The sequence below is a fragment of the Bombina bombina genome, chromosome 5 (assembly GCF_027579735.1).
Source record: "Bombina bombina isolate aBomBom1 chromosome 5, aBomBom1.pri, whole genome shotgun sequence".
In the NCBI taxonomy this organism is placed as follows: domain Eukaryota; kingdom Metazoa; phylum Chordata; class Amphibia; order Anura; family Bombinatoridae; genus Bombina; species Bombina bombina.
The window spans coordinates 773,621,914-773,643,750 of NC_069503.1; the positions used below are offsets into that span (position 1 = coordinate 773,621,914).

General features: G+C 40.4%; 1 protein-coding gene across 3 annotated transcripts in view; it reads right to left on the reverse strand.

Annotated features, from left to right (window-relative positions):
* LOC128660817 (beta-Ala-His dipeptidase) overlaps window positions 1–21,837 on the reverse strand; it is a 102,250-nt gene that overhangs the window by 64,410 nt on the left and 16,003 nt on the right. Inside the window, exon 1 of one of the 3 annotated variants that reach the window (XM_053714862.1) lies at window positions 9,524–9,584. The exons of the other annotated variants lie outside the window; for them this stretch is intronic. The gene's annotated coding sequence lies outside the window, so the exon portion shown is untranslated. Of the gene's footprint in view, window positions 1–9,523; window positions 9,585–21,837 lie in introns of those variants that run through there. 3 annotated transcript variants of the gene reach the window in all.

Below are 21,837 nucleotides of genomic sequence, written 5' to 3' on the forward strand. Positions count from 1 at the left end.
CAAACTTTGGGGTTCAAACTAAAATTATTTAAACACAGCTACTGCAGTTATATGACAAATGGTTGTAAACGTTTCTCTAGGATCCTCTTTAGTCATAAATGGCAGACATGCATAGCTTTACCATTGATTTTCGGTAATTAGAAGGCCTCTAATTGCAGCTGCGTGCCACACCTCTAACATTCCCAACAGTAAAGGGGTTAATCAGCTGTTAAGGGTAAAATGTATTGTAGTGCAGTTATTAACCTCCCACCTGACACCTATCACCTCACTGATCCCTCCCAAGCATCTTTCATCCCTGCCACTGGTCACCATCATCTTCTACCATCTTAGCTACTGGCAGCCAGTCTGCCAGTATGTAGTTAGTTTTTTTAATTATTATTTTAATATATTTATTTATTGTCTATAGTGTAGGGATCTCTCCTCACCCTCCCACCTCCCAGATCCCTCAGAACTAGCTCTCTTCCCTCCCCAACCACTGTACCACCATATTTGTTACTGACAATATGCCAGTGTACAGTCTGGAGGGGAGGGATTGTGTTTTATTATTATTATTTTTATATAGTGTATTGAGCCCTACTCAGCCTTCCAACCTCCCCCTCAAGCAATCTTAATTTAGGTACCCACCCCCCCCCCTCTAATTGCCCCTTTTCCATAGTGTAGCAACCCATCCTTCCCTCTCCCATTTCAAACACATTTCCAAAATGTAGGGTGTGGTTATTAAAAATGTATATCTGTAAAAATTCTAAAACTAAATCAACATTCTTGCAAAACTAATTGGCATATGGATTTGTCAAAAACTTTGTGGCTGCCAAAATGTGGTTATTAAAAATGTATATCTAGATTTTTTAATTTAAACAACTAAATATATAATTCTAAGTAAAAACACACCTAACCATTACAATTAAATTAAGTGAATTAAACACTGTAAAAGGGTCTCCATTGTTTCCAAAGAATTTATTAAGAATCAATAAATGTTAATAATAAGATATTTATATATATATATATATATATATATATATATATATATATACTGTGTATATATATATATATATATATATATATATATACACACACATATACACACACATCTATTTTACAGCAAAACAGTCCAAAACAGTCCAAATAATTAATACAGGGCAACTCTACCACAACCCCAATTTGTGCAACACTGCTAAAATAATCCCAGGAATATACTTAGCCACATTCTTTAATGTGTGCTTTCTTGCATTGTCCAATATCAGCCATTTTCATCAGGAGATGGAAGAGGGAAGCGAGAAAAATAGAGAGTGTTTTCCAATTTTTTTCTCATTTCAAAGGGGTTTGGCCTATCACATGTCAGTCAAGGCTAATAGAAGTGTCTTTAATTAAACATCTACTTCAGAGAGAAAGGTGTAACGGGGGGGGGGGGGGGCGATTTTAACAGCTAGGTCAGTAAGCTATGTCACCACATAGGGAACCCTCCTCTCCCTCCCATCTCCTGCCTCCTTCCCTCCCAATCCTATCACAGCACCACCACACCGATACAGACAGTGACACATTCAGCACTCTCTCACTATATGCAGGCAGATGTCTTCTACCCCCAGCTGCAGTCATTGCTGTCTAAAATGGTACTACGTCAATACAGTTTATTGGACAAAGTACTGTGTGACTGTACCTACATCTATTTAGCATAAGGGGTTAAGAAATACTTCAAATACCTATGTTCTTCACTTAGAAGAAAATTGTAATTTTTAAATATATATATATCTATATATATTTTTGTAAAAATAAATCTAGCAATATATATATATATATATATATATATATAATTAATGCTTACCTGATAAATGCATTTATTGCATGGTGGTGAAAGTCCACAATTTATTACTCCTGGGAACTCCAAGAGCCCTTAAAAACCTCTCCCATCTTACTGGAAATGAGTCTGGCATAGCCAAGCTATAAAAGAAGAAGGTAGGAAAAGAAAATAAGAGCAATACAAGAAGAAGCATGGGGAAATGGAAGTGCATACTCAAATTGCGACCAGAAAAAAAAAATCACAATAAAAAATAATTGGGCGGGGGCTTGTGGACTTTCACCACCATGAAAGAAATTAATTTATCAGGTAAGCATACATTATATTTTCTTTTATAAAGGTGGTGAGAGTTCACAATCCATTGCTCCTGGGAACTAATACCTAAGCCTGATGGACTTACTTATCAAAAGCTGCTTCAGAAAAGGAAAAAACATCCAAATGGTAGAAATTAGAAAAAATATGTGACATACCAAAAAAATCCATGCAAATTAGATCAACAGAGACCTCTTTCTTAAAGGCCCATGAAGCAGCAACTGATCTGGTAAAAAAGAAGCAGAAATCCATTTAGAAGGAGAATGGCCAGCCTCCAATTAAGCTATATGAGTCAAAAGCTTTAACCAAGAGGATAAGAAAACAGCAATAGCCTTCTGAACCAGAAAAAAACAAGTCAGAAGATTGTCTAGACTCCTTAATAACCTGCAAAGAAAACTTTAAAGTTCTTACCACATCCAAATTATGGAGAAGCCTCTCCTTAGAATTCTTTAGATTAGGACAAAAAGAAAAAAGCCCCTGGGAGTGCGGAGTAACGTGAAGGGGCCTTGACCTTTGGAGGAATAGGCCCGTTTTTTGATTGGTCGATGGGGGATAGAGGGAGGGGCTGGCACAAGCCCCTGCTTATTTAAGGAAAGAGTGGGAAAAGTCAGGCATCAACTGACCGAAAATTTGTTTGGTTAACAGCTCTGTTCGTTGTGCGTGTTTTTCTTGTGTTAAAGCAGAATGGCGCAGTTGGATGCCCTATTAGGGCAGCTTAAAGAGGCAGCCGAGAAAAAAGGACCTACATGGCTTGAGGAGAGTCTCCGTTCTTTGCTGGTCCTGGACACTGGTGATACGGAGATGAAGGCGGTATCGTCGCCTAGGCCGGTTAGACATTCCAGGCCGCCGGTGAGGTCGGATCCGGATGTCGTGGACAGTTCCAGTGGCCGCAGGAGAGCCAGTTTAAGCCCAGGTGTCAAGTCGGCGTCGAAGCAGAAAGGAGGTTCCAGTTCCGTGAGTCGACAAATTGAAGCGGGGACTAAGCAGCCTTGTGTATCAGTCAGCAGTGATGTCATTGAACCAGAGCAGGAGCTCCTCCCTGGGCAGGCTGATCCTATGATGGTTCCGGCTAAGACGGCCATTTACGGCCAAAAAGGGCCTAGTAAGAGAAAAAAGCAGGCTACTAAAGTTGACGGCCCTTCGAGGCCTGTAAAAATAATGACTAAAAATGTTCAAGGGGAAAGTGATGGGATTATGGGGCTAGTTGGAAGGCAGAGAGTTGGGGGTGTAAGCGTAGCAAGGGAGCAAGGCCCTTTAGGGATGTCGCATGTAGTAGAAGCGCAAGTGCACAATGCGGTAAAGACAGCCCAGGTTGTGAGGCCTAGTGCTAGTTTAGAGAGTCATATGTTGCATGTTATAGAAAACAGATTTATGGGTGAAGAAAAAACCGGGGACCAATCTGAGGGGGAGACTGTTACGGGCGGGGAGGATTTAACCTTATATTTGGATTCGTCTGAGGAGGATATTATACCTCCTTCTCCTCGGGTGGTTGGTCCTCCTAGTCGGTCCAGGATTCCAGTCAGGTCATTTGGTGATCCAGTTTTGAGGGGTGAGGGGAGGAATTTGAAGGGAGGGATTTTTGATGTGGGGGAACATTTGCCTGCTTCTAATAATGCTTATATTTCAGAATCTAATATAATTGGGTCACGGCCAGAGACTCCTTCTGGTTTTCTGGTGGTGGGTGAAGACGGTCTGAGCGGAGAAGCTTATGGCCTGCAAGATTCGTGGACGGATAATATAATGCTGGATATAGAGGACTGCGTTCCTATGCCGGGACGTTCTGATTTAAGGGGAGAAAGAACAGCGGTGAGTACGGCCAGTGTTTTTTATTCTGGCCATAGGGTGGATGTGGGAAGTTCTGGTGTTTCTGTACAACGGCCAGATAGGGGGAGGGGTGGAAGAATACACAGTAGGGGTAGACAGCGCAAGAGATATGTGGATTCAAATTTAGTCGGATTTGGGGTTACTGCTTCTAAGAGAGGGAGAGGAATAGTGGCTGATAGTGTTCTAGATATGTCTACGGCTAAAAAAGGGGTCGGGTTATGGGCGCCATTGGGGGTTTGTCACATGTTTCTGTTTTGCAGGCTGAGGGAACTCAACAGGAAACAACTGGTACGGAACCTAAGAATACTGGGTTCCAGATTAAATAGAAGGCTACGGCTGCATCTCAAATGGATCAGTCCCAGGCTACACGGGATCCTATAACAGGTACAGGGGAGGCTGCTTCTGGGGTTTTGAATGTTGGGGTTGAAAAAGTTGGGGGGAATGTGGATTCTATAGCAGTTACTGTGGTAGCGGGTTTAAGGGATTTGTTATCTAAGTTTGAAGGGAATAGCGCTAAGGGAGCAGGAGGGGTTGCCAGTTCTTGGGTTTCTCCTGGGATTACTATGACAAATGTGACAGTGTGTGAGCCTTTAAACGTGGGTCAAGGTAAAGGGGCAACAATTCAGGCGCAGGCAGCCGAGTTATCTCATTCAAAAACCGTTAACATTGAAAGTAAGGGGCCCGGAGCTTAAAATTGCTGATACAGCCTTGTCCAGGTCTTGTCTGTGTTCTATTGGTCCTTTGGGCATGCACCTGTCGGTGGAGTTGAGGGAAAAGATTTGGAAACGGGAATTTATTGAATTATTTTCACTCTTACCGCTTGACCAGTCCTTTGAAATCCCTGAGGATTCAAAAAAGGATGCGTCTAAAAAGGAAGAGGAAGAGAGAAAAAAGCGGTACAGAAAATTACCAAAAACGTTTACCAATTGGTTTCAAGCGTTTGTTATTTATGCCAGTGTGTTAGCTGGCAAGTTTCCAGAACAGGGAGCTGCGTTAATTTGCTATTTAGATGAAATTGCGGCTGCTCAATGGACTTATGGGGATATGGCGTGGTGGGCTTACGACGAGCAGTTCCGTCAACGTTTGTCGGTTAAGCCTGAGATGAAATGGGATGATCGGGACATGGGCCTATGGCTTAAGATAATGACACCATTGCGGTCCTCGCAGCCTTTTCGTGGGGGAGCCGGCGGGTCGCTCCAGAGCGGGTCGTCGGCAGCAGTTAAAAAGGGTTTCTGCTTTGCTTTCAATGAGAAAGGATGCAAATGGGGATCGACTTGTAAATTCAGACATGAGTGTTCAGGGTGTGGGGGAGCACATCCGTACTCCAAGTGTTTTAGAAAGAACAAAACGGGTGGAGTTTCAGAATTGCTTGACAAAGGGATCAACGCAGGTGAGAATAAGTGGGATGGAGCGTTGGCTCGTACTTTACGCTAAGCAGAAGGGTTGTAATGAAAAGGCCCTGTTATTGTGGCATGGTTTTGAAAACGGTTTTAAAATCCCATCCTCAGGGGGTGTAGTACACTATAGAGGTAATCTGAAGTCAGCTAGGGAATGGCCGGAGGTTGTTAAGGGGAAACTGGAGAAGGAAGTGTCGTTGGGGCGCATGGCGGGTCCTTTTGGAGTCCCACCAATTACTAATTTGCGCATTTCTCCTTTGGGTGTGGTTCCTAAGAAGGATCCGGGGAAATTCAGACTTATACATCACTTGTCTTTCCCAAAAGGGGGGGTCAGTGAATGATGGCATTCCGGAGGAATTGTCTTCAGTATCCTATACATCTTTTGACCTGTCTGTCAAGATGGTTAAAGAGGCGGGCCGTTTTGCCTGGTTGGCAAAAGTTGATATTGAAGCAGCTTTTTGATTGCTGCCGGTCCATCCTTCTTCCCATTATTTATTAGGTTGTTGTTTTGAGGGAGCTTATTATGTGGACCTTTGTTTCCCTATGGGGTGTTCCATATCTTGCTCTTTGTTTGAGGGTTTCAGCTCTTTCCTTGAGTGGGTAGTGAAGGTCAAGTCGGGATTTTCATTTATAGTACATTATCTTGATGACTTTCTTTTTGCGGGTCCTGCTGAATCGGATATTTGCTTGAAGTTGAGGGATTGTTTTTATTCGGTGGCGTTTGATTTTGGGGTTCCCATTGCAATGGAAAAATCTGAGGGTCCAGTCACGGCCCTCAATTTTTTGGGGATTACAATTGACTCAGCAAAAATGGAATGTAGGTTGCCGAGGGAAAAGATTGTGGATTTGTTGGGCATGATCCGGTGGTTTCTTGGAGTTCGTAAGGTGACTCTGCGTGAGATGCAATCACTTTTGGGAAAATTTAATTTTGCCTATAGAATCATTCCCATTGGAAGAATATTTTCTAGGAGAATGTCTTTGGCCACAGCGAGCGTACTTAAGCCGCATCATTTTGTTAGGGTAAAGAAAGGGCATAAAGATGATTTGAGAGTGTGGTTGGGGTTCCTTAAGGATTTTAATGGAGCTTCAATGTTCATGGAAGCTTGTGTATCCAATGTCGATTTAGATCTAGTGACTGTTGCGGCGGTTGGTATTGGTTTTGGAGCATATTTTCAGGGACATTGGTGTGCGGCTGTTTGGCCACAGGCCTGGGTTGGTCGGGATTTGATTCGTAACTTGGTGTTTCTTGAGCTGTTTCCTATATCGGTAGCCTTGTTTGTATGGGAGGGGGATTTAGGGAACAAATCTATATTATTTCACACGGATAATATGGGTGTGGTTTCTGCTGTTAACACGTTGTCGTTTTTCCGGATCAATTGTGGAAGCTTGGGGAGGAGGACTTGCTGAGTTAGTAAAGAGTTCTTTGGCCCCAGGTACTTGGTCTGCTTATGTAACAGTTTGGAGGGAATGGTAAAATTGGTTAAAGCAGGCTGAAATTAGGGAGGGAATTGATGATGTTACTGGTTGTTTGTTGGAATGGTTGTGGTATTGTTTTTTTTTTTGGTTTGTCAGCATCCAGTATGGATAAGAGATTGGCTGCTTTAGCTTTTAGATTTAGATTATTGGGTATGTGTGATGTGACGAAAGTTTTTTGGGTCCGTCAGGTACTTAAGGACCTAAAAAAGAAGGTTAAGAATATAGATAAGAGGAGGCCCATTACATTTGCGTTACTTGAAAAAATTTGGGGAGTGTTGCCCAATATTTGTTCCTCAACATTTGAAATAACCTTATTTCGTACGGCCTTCGTTTTAGCCTTTTTCGGGGCCTTTCGAATATCGGAGTTAGTGAGCCCAAGTAAAAGGGTTTCTGGAGGCCTGAATTGAGAGTTTAAGAGGGGTTGGGGTGTTTGGTCCTATCAATTGACATTCTGAGTGTTTTTTCTTTTCTTTTTATTTTCAGGTGTGAGGATCGTATGGGTGATGGGGCATTCTTTTATTTATTGGGCCAATGCTGAGGCCAGTAAGAGAATGGGCGGCCTGCAGCTTGGGTGTCCAGTTGGGAAATGGGAAGTTAAGTGGTTTGGGATTAGGGGTATGTGTTGGGAGCACTTGTTTCCATTGTTCACTGATTATTGTAATGTTTTTCCTCACCCTGAGGTTTTGGTTTTGCATTTGGGGGGGAAATGATTTGGGTTTCATTTCTCAGAAAGAATTAGTTAGAAGAATTAAGAGGGATTTGGGTAAAATTAGCGATCTTCATCCTAAATTAAAAATTATTTGGTCACAAATAACACCTCGTTTGGTGTGGAGGTCGGCCCGGGATTATGAGAGGCTTGAGAGGAGTCGAAAAAAGGTTAATAAATTAATTAGTTCATTTGTTAGGAGGCTTGGGGGTGGGGTGGCTTTCCACCCAGATTTTGAGGTTGAGGGTTCTGAAGAATTTTATTTAAAAGATGGGGTTCACTTCAACCAATTTGGCCTGCAGTTATTTTTGTTTGATCTCAAAGAAGCTTTGGGAAAAACTTTGGGTTTGGCAGGACTTATATATAATATAAGGAATATGGCCAAGTGAGTGAGTCCAGTTTTTGAATGACTGCCATGTTTCTTATTGGTTTGGGAACTAGCACCGCTGTGGGGAATTTTCAGTATCTGTTAATGTTCAGGTTATTTAAGAACATTATGTATGTTCGGTTGAGAAGTTATATTTATTAATATCTAAAGATTATTGTTATTTAATAAAATGGCTGCGGCCAATTTTTATACCAATGTTATGTGTTTGCGTCTTATTTATTTAGGTTAAGTGGGGTTTGTAGATGGGTAATTTTAGGGGCCGGAAATTGACGACTTTAAAGGTCAAGAACAATCTTACAATTTATGTTAATAGAATTAACCACTGTAGGCAAAAAAATAAAACCTAGTTTAATAAACTGTCTTATTCTGAAGAAAAACAAGATAAAGATGCAAAGAACAAAGAACAGACAAATCAGCAAATTCTTCTAGCAGAAGAAATAGCCAAAAGAAACAAGACAGCACACACCAAGCCGCTGCAGATCCTTCACATGTGCTTTAGACATCACGGGAAGTGTGGCGGTAATTCTGACTACAAACACAGCTGTGGGGGCTAACGCTGCAAGTTACAGAGTGCGCCATGTGTATAGCAAAATAAACAGCTGCACATTAAAGGCATCAGTTAAGATAAAAAATAACATAATAGAAATATTAAAACATTGAGGTAGGGAGCCACAAAATCCTGCGTTTTGTGCATGTAGTCGGCACTTAATAATAGGAATGCTAGTCATGCTACAGTCCCTCGATTTAAAGGAATAGTGCCAATCAGGTATTAGTTAAAATATAACATTTAAAAACATTTTATGTTACAAACACAAAAATTCAAAAATGTTACAGGAAGAATATAAAATATGTTACTGCTGAGATTAATTCCCTAGGAATGTTGTATCTCATCCTTTTACACATTTTAATTTCAACTGTTCATTAATTTCATTTTAATTTCAACTGTTCTATCGCATCCTTTTACACATTTTAATTTCAACTCCTGTTTCACCATGCATGTTTACCACAACTCATGTCAAACTATTCAATAATACAACATTATTACACGTATACCTATTTATACATATAAACACATATGTTTTACATGTGTTTTGTGAAACTTTTCTTCTAGCCCTAACACTTTACTTCAGGTATCAAGTCTTCTAGCGCTATAATGTGTAGAGCTCCAGCGCAACGCATAACTTTCACCTTGTAATATGAGCAATGTTTAGCGCAGTTGTGCTATAGGGCACGGTAACGGGATGTCGGATGCGCTAAACATTTTCTAGCTATTCTTCTTTGTCATGGGCTAGTATCATATCAATTTGTGTGCTAATCCTAGCGCGGTCCAGCAATAGTGATAACGCACCCTGTGCTATAAATAGCGCTCCACTTGTAGTCTGGACCTATATATTTGCCAATGCATTGATACTCCTGAGAATAACATGGCTATTGATTGGTAGCTACAAACATATGCTGCTCCATATTGTCTTATTGGTTATGTTCTGCTCCCAAGCTGGACTTTAACTATGCGCTCTTTTTGTGAGGATTAAACATAAAGTTATCAAATGTATGCAATAATAAAATGCTCAAGCATAATAAATACATATTTACATAAATACATAAAATATAAACATAATACAAATTACCAGTTTTCAACTGAGCCTTAGTGATGAAGATTCTGTTTTTAACAGCTGGTCTGAATTATTTCCCCTTTCTAATGTAAAACTAAGATCTGCTTTTATTGGCAGTAGAGCTGTCTGAGATATGTAACAGGTTATACCAGTTTCTCATCCAGGTGTAAGAAGTGAGTAACGTGTGAAAACTAGAATGTGGCCATTCTTCAATATATTTATAAAACAACATAATCATGAAAACAATAGTCTTAGGATATTAACCTTTTAAAGACGTTAGGATGTTCCATGCCGTCCTAACTGCGCTGGGCTTTAACGCCGATAGGATGGCATGGAACGTCCTAGACATTTGGCTGTCCTAATGCCAATGGCGCTTACTGCATGGGATCAGGTCATGGTGGGCGTGCCTAGCGTTGAAGGTTTGCCCCACTGACCCAATCCTATCATAGAAATCTCACGATCGTGCAACACTGTTCCGATGTAGAGAATCTATAATGGTCACAAAAGGGTTAAAAGGACAGTAAACACTTACTTGAGATTTGTATATAAAATATTCTGCATATTTACAAATTTGAAATATATTTTCATTATTTATTTTTCCCCTTTTCATTCAATTTAGCTCTGAATATTGAGCAAGCTCTAATTTTCATACCTTGGAATACACCCTACGGACTTTAAGGCTAACCCTTCTACATGCATGTTCCTAATTGGCTTTATCAGATAAAAACTGCAAAAGAATTCACTTTATGCTAACTTTATGACAGTGGATAGCTTTGTTGTCTACTAAAGCCCAGATTGGCTCCTTCAAATAATGCAAATGTTGAGTACAGTTTAGATATTGAAAAATAATTGCAGTAAATAAATTATGTTAATTTTGTTTTTAAAAAATGTTAAGACTTGGCTAAGACACATACACACACAAACACAGAAACACATACACACACATACACAGTCACATACACACATAGAGTTATACACACACACGCACAGTCACAGACACACACACAGTCAGAGACATATACATACACACAGAGTTATACACATACACACTTATGCACACACACACACAGTCACAGGCGCACACACACACAGTCACAGGTGCGCACACACACACATACAGTCACAGGTGCACACACACAGTCACAGGCGCACACAGAGTCACAGGCGCACACACACACGCACATACACACACAGTCACAAGCACACACACATACAGTCAGAGACACATACATACAGACAGTGTTATATACATACACACGCACACAGCATCATTCTGTTGGTGTATAAATCCCTGGTTAGAGCCCTCCTTCAGTATAGAGTGCAGTTCTGGGGACCAATTGCAAAAATGGACATTACAGAATTAGAAAAAGTTCAGAGAAGGGTCACAAAACTAATAAGGTGAATGGAGGATTTAAGCTATGAAGAGAGGTTAGCCAAATTGGGTCTGTTTACTCTACAAAAAAGCACTTGAAAGTGAAATGATTACTTTATATAAATATATTTAAGGCCCATATACTGAGTTTACGGGAAGAGTTGTTTATTCCAAGGCAGTTGCTTGTGACACAACGTCAGAAATTAAGTCTAGTGGAAAGGAGATTTAATCTCTAGCAATGCAAAAAACGTTTTCCCACAAGTTGTGGATCATCTTGTGTAAGGAATACATGGATTTTCCATCTTTATTTATTAAAGTGATGGTAAATCCTAGCGTTTGTAAAACGTTAGAATTCACCATTGGAGCAAATAAAGGGGACTTTCAGTCATGAAGTATAAAATACTTCATGCTGAAATCTCCTTTATTTGTTTGCAGCATTCGCCGCACTGAGCTGCTCGGGCAGCTCACAGCAGAACGCTGTTTGGCTGATTAGTTTCCACCTCTTAGCCAATAGCCGTGCGGGAACAAAAAAAACCTAAACATTTCTTTCATTATTCAGAGCACAGAAATGTAAACAACTTTCAAATGTACGTCTATTATCAAAATGGCTTTGTTTTCTTGTTATCCTTTGTTGAAAAGCAGAAAGGTAAGCTCAGGAGTATGCATGTGTCTGCAGCACTATATGGCAGCAGTTTTGTAACAGTTATACAACACTAAATGGCAGCACTATTCCCTATATATAGTGCTTCAGGCATGTGCACGTTACCTATCTAGATATCTCTTCAAGTATAACATGAGAAATAAACAAATTTGATAATAGAAGTAAACTGGAAACTTTTTTAAATTGTATGCTCTGTCTGAATCATGAAATAAAATGTTGGGTTTCCTGTCCCTTTAACTCTAGTAGTATAGTCCTGCTAATGCCATTATTAGTGCTCCACCAAGTTTCTGTTAGGGCTGAAGAAGGGTATTAGTTGAAATACTTTGTAATCATGTCGAAGGTGAACCAATTGGAGGGTAAATCGTTCTCCTGAGTGTTGAATAACGTTTCTAGCACAAAATTGCAGCTAATTTGAATATTTATAACAGGGCATTAAATCACACACTTAAGAGATTACAGAAACCAAATCATTTTCAACCAAAGCAAGAGCAGGCAGACACAAAGGGGCATATCTATCAAGCTCCGGAGAGAGCTTGAGGCCCCGTGAATGAGTCAGTCTGTATCCACCCTCTGTAACTATCCACAGAGCACTCGCCGGCGCCGCTTATACCCCCAGTCCTCCACAGACAGTACTGCACATTTGAGAGTGCACCTGCCCCGCCCCTCAGAAAAGTTCCTGGGCAAAAAAGAACGTTTTTTTTAAATGTAAAATAACAACTTGTCAAAATTGTAAAAAAAATGTTTTAATAACCCCACATATTAAGTGCAGTAGCTTCCAAGTGCCGCCCCCCAAAACCTGTCGCTTTACGCACCGGCCTTGTCGGCCTATGCATTAACACGCCCCTGACATTTACATACACACACATACATACATACATACACACACACAGACACACATACATACATACACACACACACATACATATACACACACACACATACACTACTCACATAAATAAACACACACTTACATACAAACACATGCACAGATAGACAGACATATGCATATAATCACACATACTACTGACACACTGACACACACACGCAAACACCCAAATTGGGAATTATTTTCTCTATAATTATAGATAAAATAGTTATCTGATGGTTTTGTTAGCACATCTCTGTAACAGTTTGTCAAAGACTAGAAATGGAGGGGTATGTAATGGGGGGCGAGCGGCAAAATGTATCCTTGCCTGTGTGGCCAAAAATCCTAGCACCAGCCCTGAGAACACGTTATTATTGCACTTTTTCTTACATAAAACTATGCAACTAGTAATCCAGGGCTTGATACATTGGTCAAAGGAGCCAGCAAAAAAACAAATTAGGAGCCAGAAATGTTCATTTATTAAATACATCATAAAAATCATTGCATCTAAAAATGTGGCTTTAAAGATTTTAAATATAAAGAGTGTGGAAGTGTGAGAGTGTGGGTATTTGTGTGAGAATGTGTTTTTCTGTGTGTGTGTTTCTGTATGTGTGTGAGTAAGAGGCAGATATCCCAACCTGCAAAAACTCATTTCATGGAGGTGGCTTCACCCGCTACTGCGCCGACCCCCCCCCCCCCAGTTATATATTGGACACCTTGAAACCCTAAATAAGATAGGCACTTATCATTAAAGTAGCTTCCTACTAAAGTCACATTAAAAAAGTAGCTTTATTGCACAATGCACAACCACATACAACAAACCTATTTTCTAGTGATCGTACGCTTGTTGAATGCTTAAATATTTTAGAATACAAAGTTTAATTACGTGCAGTAAAGAAGGTAGTATTTGTGTTTTATTTTATTAAAATCGGGGGGGGGGGGGGGGTTGGTTACTCATGCATGCTTTGAGGGTTCTATAACGTCCCAGCAACTAAAAGCATTCCTTAAAGAAACAGGGAGATTGCATTCCGTTTGCTGGCATCAGGGAGCCGCTATTACAATCAGGGAGACTCCCTGAACTTCAAGGAGAGTTGGGATGTCTGGGTTGTGTGTCTCTGTGTGTAATTGTGTGGGTGTTTGTAAGCCTGTACAGCTTAAAAGCATTGTGATAAAAGTGATATTTAAAAAAGGGATCGGTCTTGCGATTATCTGTGAAATTTTTATAAAGGGCTGAAATCAGTGTTTGAAGGCAATTTTGCCAAGAGACATTTTACTATACTTCCATGTGAGAGGTGATGCTTCTCTGATATTGGTGGAATTTTAAAAACAGCATTGCTACCTGCATTACAGGTGTAATGTAAATGATCCCTTTACACAGTAATGAATGACAATACAATTTACATGTGTCAACCAAAACTCAACCCCCTTTGTTACAATACAATAGTGAAACTGAGACATGAATTATACTGTATACCTTTAGGAGTTGGGGCATTGTGGGTAGAACATACATGTGTATACACTGTGTTATGTATATGTATCATACATTGAAAAACTATAATATGCATTTAAAGTCTTTTTGTTGCTTAAATAAACATGTTTTTAATATTTCACATGTTCTGTTCTTTTTAGGAAGAAGCTTTTGTATACAAAATTTTAATATTCCATAGAAGACAGTAGGCTTTGCTTTTTCATTTTACCAAAGTGTGTTTGTTTTCTGCTTTACGCTATGTAAAACCTGGGTAACAAACAGCAAACCACTTTCCTGTCCGAGTACATGTCTTCTTAGTGTCAGGTGGAGTGCTGTTGATTAAAATGTAACAATGAAAAGACGGCAAGAAGGTGACAGTAAAAACAGTTTATTCCATACTTAAATAGACAAGAGGAAAGGCGACGTTTCAGGAGACAATCCCTTACTCATGCCATGCCAGACAAACATGTTACACACACTTAAATACCCTCATACCACTAGGTGGCACTATAGAGTAATTACCTCCTTATTTACAGAACATTAATCATCTTATTTATTTTTACAATTTCAATATCAAAGGATATATCTAATGGTATACAACTAATTCTATATTTGTAAAACTCATCTTAAGACGAAAAGGAAGAAAAACAGAAACAATTATCATACAATCTATCCTGAACATCAATTTACAGGAAAACAGACAGATCCCATTCTTTAAAAGAAAAAAAAGATTGATATATGTAATATATAACTAATAGTTCACCTTGTCAAATAAATCTATGGGTGAAAACTAGTAGTAGTACTTTAAGCAATAATTAAATTAAAAAACAACAGCAGTGATCCCACAAGAATGGAAAGTTTGCTTCTATGTACTATTTGTAAATACTTGATACTGATATATTAAAGATATATAAAATGTAACTTTTAATTTAATTGCTAATAAAAGAGCAGCAAAAAAACAGAATTTATGTTTACCTGATAAATTACTTTCTCCAACGGTGTGTCCGGTCCACGGCGTCATCCTTACTTGTGGGATATTCTCTTCCCCAACAGGAAATGGCAAAGAGCCCAGCAAAGCTGGTCACATGATCCCTCCTAGGCTCCGCCTTCCCCAGTCATTCGACCGACGTAAAGGAGGAATATTTGCATAGGAGAAATCATATGATACCGTGGTGACTGTAGTTAAAGAAAATAAATTATCAGACCTGATTAAAAAACCAGGGCGGGCCGTGGACCGGACACACCGTTGGAGACAGTAATTTATCAGGTAAACATAAATTCTGTTTTCTCCAACATAGGTGTGTCCGGTCCACGGCGTCATCCTTACTTGTGGGAACCAATACCAAAGCTTTAGGACACGGATGAAGGGAGGGAGCAAATCAGGTCACCTAGATGGAAGGCACCACGGCTTGCAAAACCTTTCTCCCAAAAATAGCCTCAGAAGAAGCAAAAGTATCAAATTTGTAAAATTTAGTAAAAGTGTGCAGTGAAGACCAAGTCGCTGCCTTACATATCTGATCAACAGAAGCCTCGTTCTTGAAGGCCCATGTGGAAGCCACAGCCCTAGTGGAATGAGCTGTGATTCTTTCAGGAGGCTGCCGTCCGGCAGTCTCGTAAGCCAATCTGATGATGCTTTTAATCCAAAAAGAGAGAGAGGTAGAAGTTGCTTTTTGACCTCTCCTTTTACCAGAATAAACAACAAACAAAGAAGATGTTTGTCTAAAATCCTTTGTAGCATCTAAATAGAATTTTAGAGCACGAACTACATCCAAATTGTGCAACAAACGTTCCTTCTTTGAAACTGGATTCGGACACAAAGAAGGCACGACTATCTCCTGGTTAATGTTTTTGTTAGAAACAACTTTCGGAAGAAAACCAGGTTTAGTACGTAAAACCACCTTATCTGCATGGAACACCAGATAAGGAGGAGAACACTGCAGAGCAGATAATTCTGAAACTCTTCTAGCAGAAGAAATTGCAACCAAAAACAAAACTTTCCAAGATAATAACTTAATATCAACGGAATGTAAGGGTTCAAACGGAACCCCCTGAAGAACTGAAAGAACTAAATTGAGACTCCAAGGAGGAGTCAAAGGTTTGTAAACAGGCTTGATTCTAACCAGAGCCTGAACAAAGGCTTGAACATCTGGCACAGCTGCCAGCTTTTTGTGAAGTAACACAGACAAGGCAGAAATCTGTCCCTTCAAAGAACTTGCAGATAATCCTTTCTCCAAACCTTCTTGAAGAAAGGATAGAATCTTAGGAATTTTTACCTTGTCCCAAGGGAATCCTTTAGATTCACACCAACAGATATATTTTTTCCATATTTTGTGGTAGATTTTTCTAGTTACAGGCTTTCTGGCCTGAACAAGAGTATCAATGACAGAATCTGAGAACCCTCGCTTTGATAAGATCAAGCGTTCAATCTCCAAGCAGTCAGTTGGAGTGAGACCAGATTCGGATGTTCAAACGGACCTTGAACAAGAAGGTCTCGTCTCAAAGGTAGCTTCCATGGTGGAGCCGATGACATATTCACCAGGTCTGCATACCAAGTCCTGCGTGGCCACGCAGGAGCTATCAAGATCACCGATGCCCTCTCCTGATTGATCCTGGCTACCAGCCTGGGGATGAGAGGAAACGGCGGGAATACATAAGCTAGTTTGAAGGTCCAAGGTGCTACTAGTGCATCTACTAGAGTCGCCTTGGGATCCCTGGATCTGGACCCGTAGCAAGGAACCTTGAAGTTCTGACGAGAGGCCATCAGATCCATGTCTGGAATGCCCCACAATTGAGTAATTTGGGCAAAGATTTCCGGATGGAGTTCCCACTCCCCCGGATGAAATGTCTGACGACTCAGAAAATCCGCTTCCCAATTTTCCACTCCTGGGATGTGGATTGCAGACAAGTGGCAGGAGTGAGTCTCCGCCCATTGAATGATTTTGGTCACTTCTTCCATCGCCAGGGAACTCCTTGTTCCCCCCTGATGGTTGATGTACGCAACAGTCGTCATGTTGTCTGATTGAAACCGTATGAACTTGGCCTTTGCTAGCTGAGGCCAAGCCTTGAGAGCATTGAATATCGCTCTCAGTTCCAGAATATTTATTCGGAGAAGAGATTCTTCCCGAGACCAAAGACCCTGAGCTTTCAGGGGTCCCCAGACCGCGCCCCAGCCCACCAGACTGGCGTCGGTCGTGACAATGACCCACTCTGGTCTGCGGAAGCTCATCCCCTGTGACAGGTTGTCCAGGGACAGCCACCAACGGAGTGAATCTCTGGTCCTCTGATCTACTTGTATCGTCGGAGACAAGTCTGTATAGTCCCCATTCCACTGACTGAGCATGCACAGTTGTAATGGTCTTAGATGAATTCGCGCAAAAGGAACTATGTCCATTGCCGCTACCATCAAACCTATTACTTCCATGCACTGCGCTATGGAAGGAAGAGGAACAGAATGAAGTATTTGACAAGAGTTTAGAAGTTTTGATTTTCTGGCCTCTGTCAGAAAAATCCTCATTTCTAAGGAGTCTATTATTGTACCCAAGAAGGGAACCCTTGTTGACGGAGATAGAGAACTTTTTTCTACGTTCACTTTCCACCCGTGAGATCTGAGAAAGGCCAGGACAATGTCCGTGTGAGCCTTTGCTTGTGGAAGGGACGACGCTTGAATCAGTATGTCGTCCAAGTAAGGTACTACTGCAATGCCCCTTGGTCTTAGCACCGCTAGAAGGGACCCTAGTACCTTTGTGAAAATTCTTGGAGCAGTGGCTAATCCGAACGGAAGTGCCACAAACTGGTAATGCTTGTCCAGAAATGCGAACCTTAGGAACCGATGATGTTCCTTGTGGATAGGAATATGTAGATACGCATCCTTTAAATCCACCGTGGTCATGAATTGACCTTCCTGGATGGAAGGAAGAATTGTTCGAATGGTTTCCATTTTGAACGATGGAACCTTGAGAAACTTGTTTAGGATCTTGAGATCTAAGATTGGTCTGAATGTTCCCTCTTTTTTGGGAACTACGAACAGATTGGAGTAGAACCCCATCCCTTGTTCTCCTAATGGAACAGGATGAATCACTCCCATTTTTAACAGGTCTTCTACACAATGTAAGAATGCCTGTTTTTTTATGTGGTCTGAAGACAATTGAGACCTGTGGAACCTCCCCCTTGGGGGAAGCCCCTTGAATTCCAGAAGATAACCTTGGGAGACTATTTCTAGTGCCCAAGGATCCAGAACATCTCTTGCCCAAGCCTGAGCGAAGAGAGAGAGTCTGCCCCCCACCAGATCCGGTCCCGGATCGGGGGCCAACATCTCATGCTGTCTTGGTAGCAGTGGCAGGTTTCTTGGCCTGCTTTCCTTTGTTCCAGCCTTGCATTGGCCTCCAGGCTGGCTTGGCTTGAGAAGTATTACCCTCTTGCTTAGAGGACGTAGCACTTGGGGCTGGTCCGTTTCTGCGAAAGGGACGAAAATTAGGTTTATTTTTGGCCTTGAAAGACCTATCCTGAGGAAGGGCGTGGCCCTTGCCCCCAGTGATATCAGAGATAATCTCTTTCAAGTCAGGGCCAAACAGCGTTTTCCCCTTGAAAGGAATGTTAAGCAATTTGTTCTTGGAAGACGCATCCGCTGACCATGATTTTAGCCAAAGCGCTCTGCGCGCCACAATAGCAAAACCAGAATTTTTCGCCGCTAACCTAGCCAATTGCAAAGTGGCGTCTAGGGTGAAAGAATTAGCCAATTTGAGAGCATGAATTCTGTCCATAATCTCCTCATAAGAAGAAGAATTATTATTGAGCGCCTTTTCTAGTTCATCGAACCAGAAACACGCTGCTGTAGTGACAGGAACAATGCATGAAATTGGTTGTAGAAGGTAACCTTGCTGAACAAACATCTTTTTAAGCAAACCTTCTAATTTTTTATCCATAGGATCTTTGAAAGCACAACTATCTTCTATGGGTATAGTGGTGCGTTTGTTTAGAGTAGAAACCGCCCCCTCGACCTTGGGGACTGTCTGCCATAAGTCCTTTCTGGGGTCGACCATAGGAAACAATTTTTTAAATATGGGGGGAGGGTCGAAAGGTATACCGGGCCTTTCACATTCTTTATTTACAATGTCCGCCACCCGCTTGGGTATAGGAAAAGCTTTGGGGGGCCCCGGGACCTCTAGGAACTTGTCCATTTTACATAATTTCTCTGGAATGACCAAATTCTCACAATCATCCAGAGTAGATAACACCTCCTTAAGCAGAGCGCGGAGATGTTCCAATTTAAATTTAAATGTAATCACATCAGGTTCAGCTTGTTGAGAAATTTTCCCTGAATCTGAAATTTCTCCCTCAGACAAAACCTCCCTGGCCCCCTCAGACTGGTGTAGGGGCACTTCAGAACCAATATCATCAGCGTCCTCATGCTCTTCAGTATTTTCTAAAACAGAGCAGTCACGCTTTCGCTGATAAGTGGGCATTTTGGCTAAAATGTTTTTGATAGAATTATCCATTACAGCCGTTAATTGTTGCATAGTAAGGAGGATTGGCGCACTAGATGTACTAGGGGCCTCCTGTGTGGGCAAGACTGGTGTAGACGAAGGAGGGGATGATGCAGTACCATGCTTACTCCCCTCACTTGAGGAATCATCTTGGGCATCATTTTCTCTAAATTTTGTGTCACATAAATCACATCTATTTAAATGAGAAGGAACCTTGGCTTCCCCACATACAGAACACAGTCTATCTGGTAGTTCAGACATGTTAAACAGGCATAAACTTGATAACAAAGTACAAAAAACGTTTTAAAATAAAACCGTTACTCTCACTTTAAATTTTAAACTGAACACACTTTATTACTGCAAATGTGAAAAAGTATGAAGGAATTGTTCAAAATTCACCAAAATTTCACCACAGTGTCTTAAAGCCTTAAGAGTATTGCACACCAAATTTGGAAACTTTAACCCTTAAAATAACGGAACCGGAGCCGTTTTTATATTTAACCCCTTTACAGTCCCTGGTATCTGCTTTGCTGAGACCCAACCAAGCCCAAAGGGGAATACGATACCAAATGACGCCTTCAGAAAGTCTTTTCTATGTATCAGAGCTCCTCACACATGCATCTGCATGTCATGCTTCCCAAAAACAAGTGCGCAATAGAGGCGTGAAAATGAGACTCTGCCTATGATTAGGGAAAGCCCCTAGAGAATAAGGTGTCCAATACAGTGCCTGCCGGTTATTTTACATAGTTCCCAAGATTAAAATAATTCCTCAAGGCTATGGGGTATAAAATATGCTTATATATAAATCGTTTTAGCCCAGAAAATGTCTACAGTCTTAAAAGCCCTTGTGAAGCCCTTTTTTTTCTTTATGTAATAAAAATGGCTTACCGGATCCCATAGGGAAAATGACAGCTTCCAGCATTACATCGTCTTGTTAGAAATGTGTCATACCTCAAGCAGCAAAAGTCTGCTCACTGTTTCCCCCAACTGAAGTTAATTCCTCTCAACAGTCCTGTGTGGAAACAGCCATCGATTTTAGTAACGGTTGCTAAAATCATTTTCCTCTTACAAACAGAAATCTTCATCTCTTTTCTGTTTCAGAGTAAATAGTACATACCAGCACTATTTTAAAATAACAAACTCTTGATTGAATAATAAAAACTACAGTTAAACACCAAAAAACTCTAAGCCATCTCCGTGGAGATGTTGCCTGTACAACGGCAAAGAGAATGACTGGGGAAGGCGGAGCCTAGGAGGGATCATGTGACCAGCTTTGCTGGGCTCTTTGCCATTTCCTGTTGGGGAAGAGAATATCCCACAAGTAAGGATGACGCCGTGGACCGGACACACCTATGTTGGAGAAAAAGAAAAAAAGGTTATGAGAGCTTCTTGTTGCTCACACACACACTTAAAACACTCCACCAGTGTATATATATATATATATATATATATATATATATATATATATATATATATATAGGTCAAATAGTAACCAATGTTGACAACAATCAGTTGAATAAAAGGTTGATAAATTTGCCAGTGTAAGTACTGGAACGCCCCCTGTGTTTACATCTTGCATGTCTTGTTTATGATAGGTGGAATACAAAACAAAATCATCCTACCACTGCTTCGTATTATACACGCTTCTTTGAATTATTAGGATATTATATATACAATCATTAGGTATTGCTGAACAAATTAAGAGTGTGCTAGTACTTGATAATAATGCAATAACTAAACGATATGTATGTACATGCGTGCTTATACAGAAAAGACAATATAATACAGCGTGTGGGCTTATGTGTTAAGGTGCTCTACAATAACATTGTTGTGTATTATTTGATCTCATACTGACCGTATCAATCCCTTAAATATAAAAAGCTTTTTCTATTATACACTAATTTATCGTGATATCAGTAAAAAAATGTTTTGGCTATGCTCAGTGCATAGTATATGCCTTGTGTTTGGTCCATACATTGGTTAATAATGAACCATTATTTTGCAAAAAATTGAAGAATGTGCTCTTATTATTTATCTGACTTAACTGTGACAGAATAATTATATATTCTGTTGTGAAGCTAAATGTGAAAAGAGTGAATGTAACACTGTATAAGTATCTATTGGTAAATTATAAATACACATTATAGTTGTTATTATCATTCATACCATATGGTTTAACACAGTTTAATAAGTGAATCTGTTTGCACTCCATTCTTAATAAGGTTTGTTCTACATTTTCTCCCCTAATACCAAGGGTTGCTTTTTGTAATACTGCAAATTTCATCATTGAATCATTACTGTGATGCATGTTGTAAAAATGTCTAGCCACACTGGTGATGATTTTTCCTTCTTCTAAATCCTTTGTGGCATTTCTGATATTTCTACTATGTTCTAATATCCTTGTTCTGACTTGCCTTGTCGTCATTCCGACATAGAATAGGTCACACGGACACTGCAGTACATATGTAACTCCAATAGAG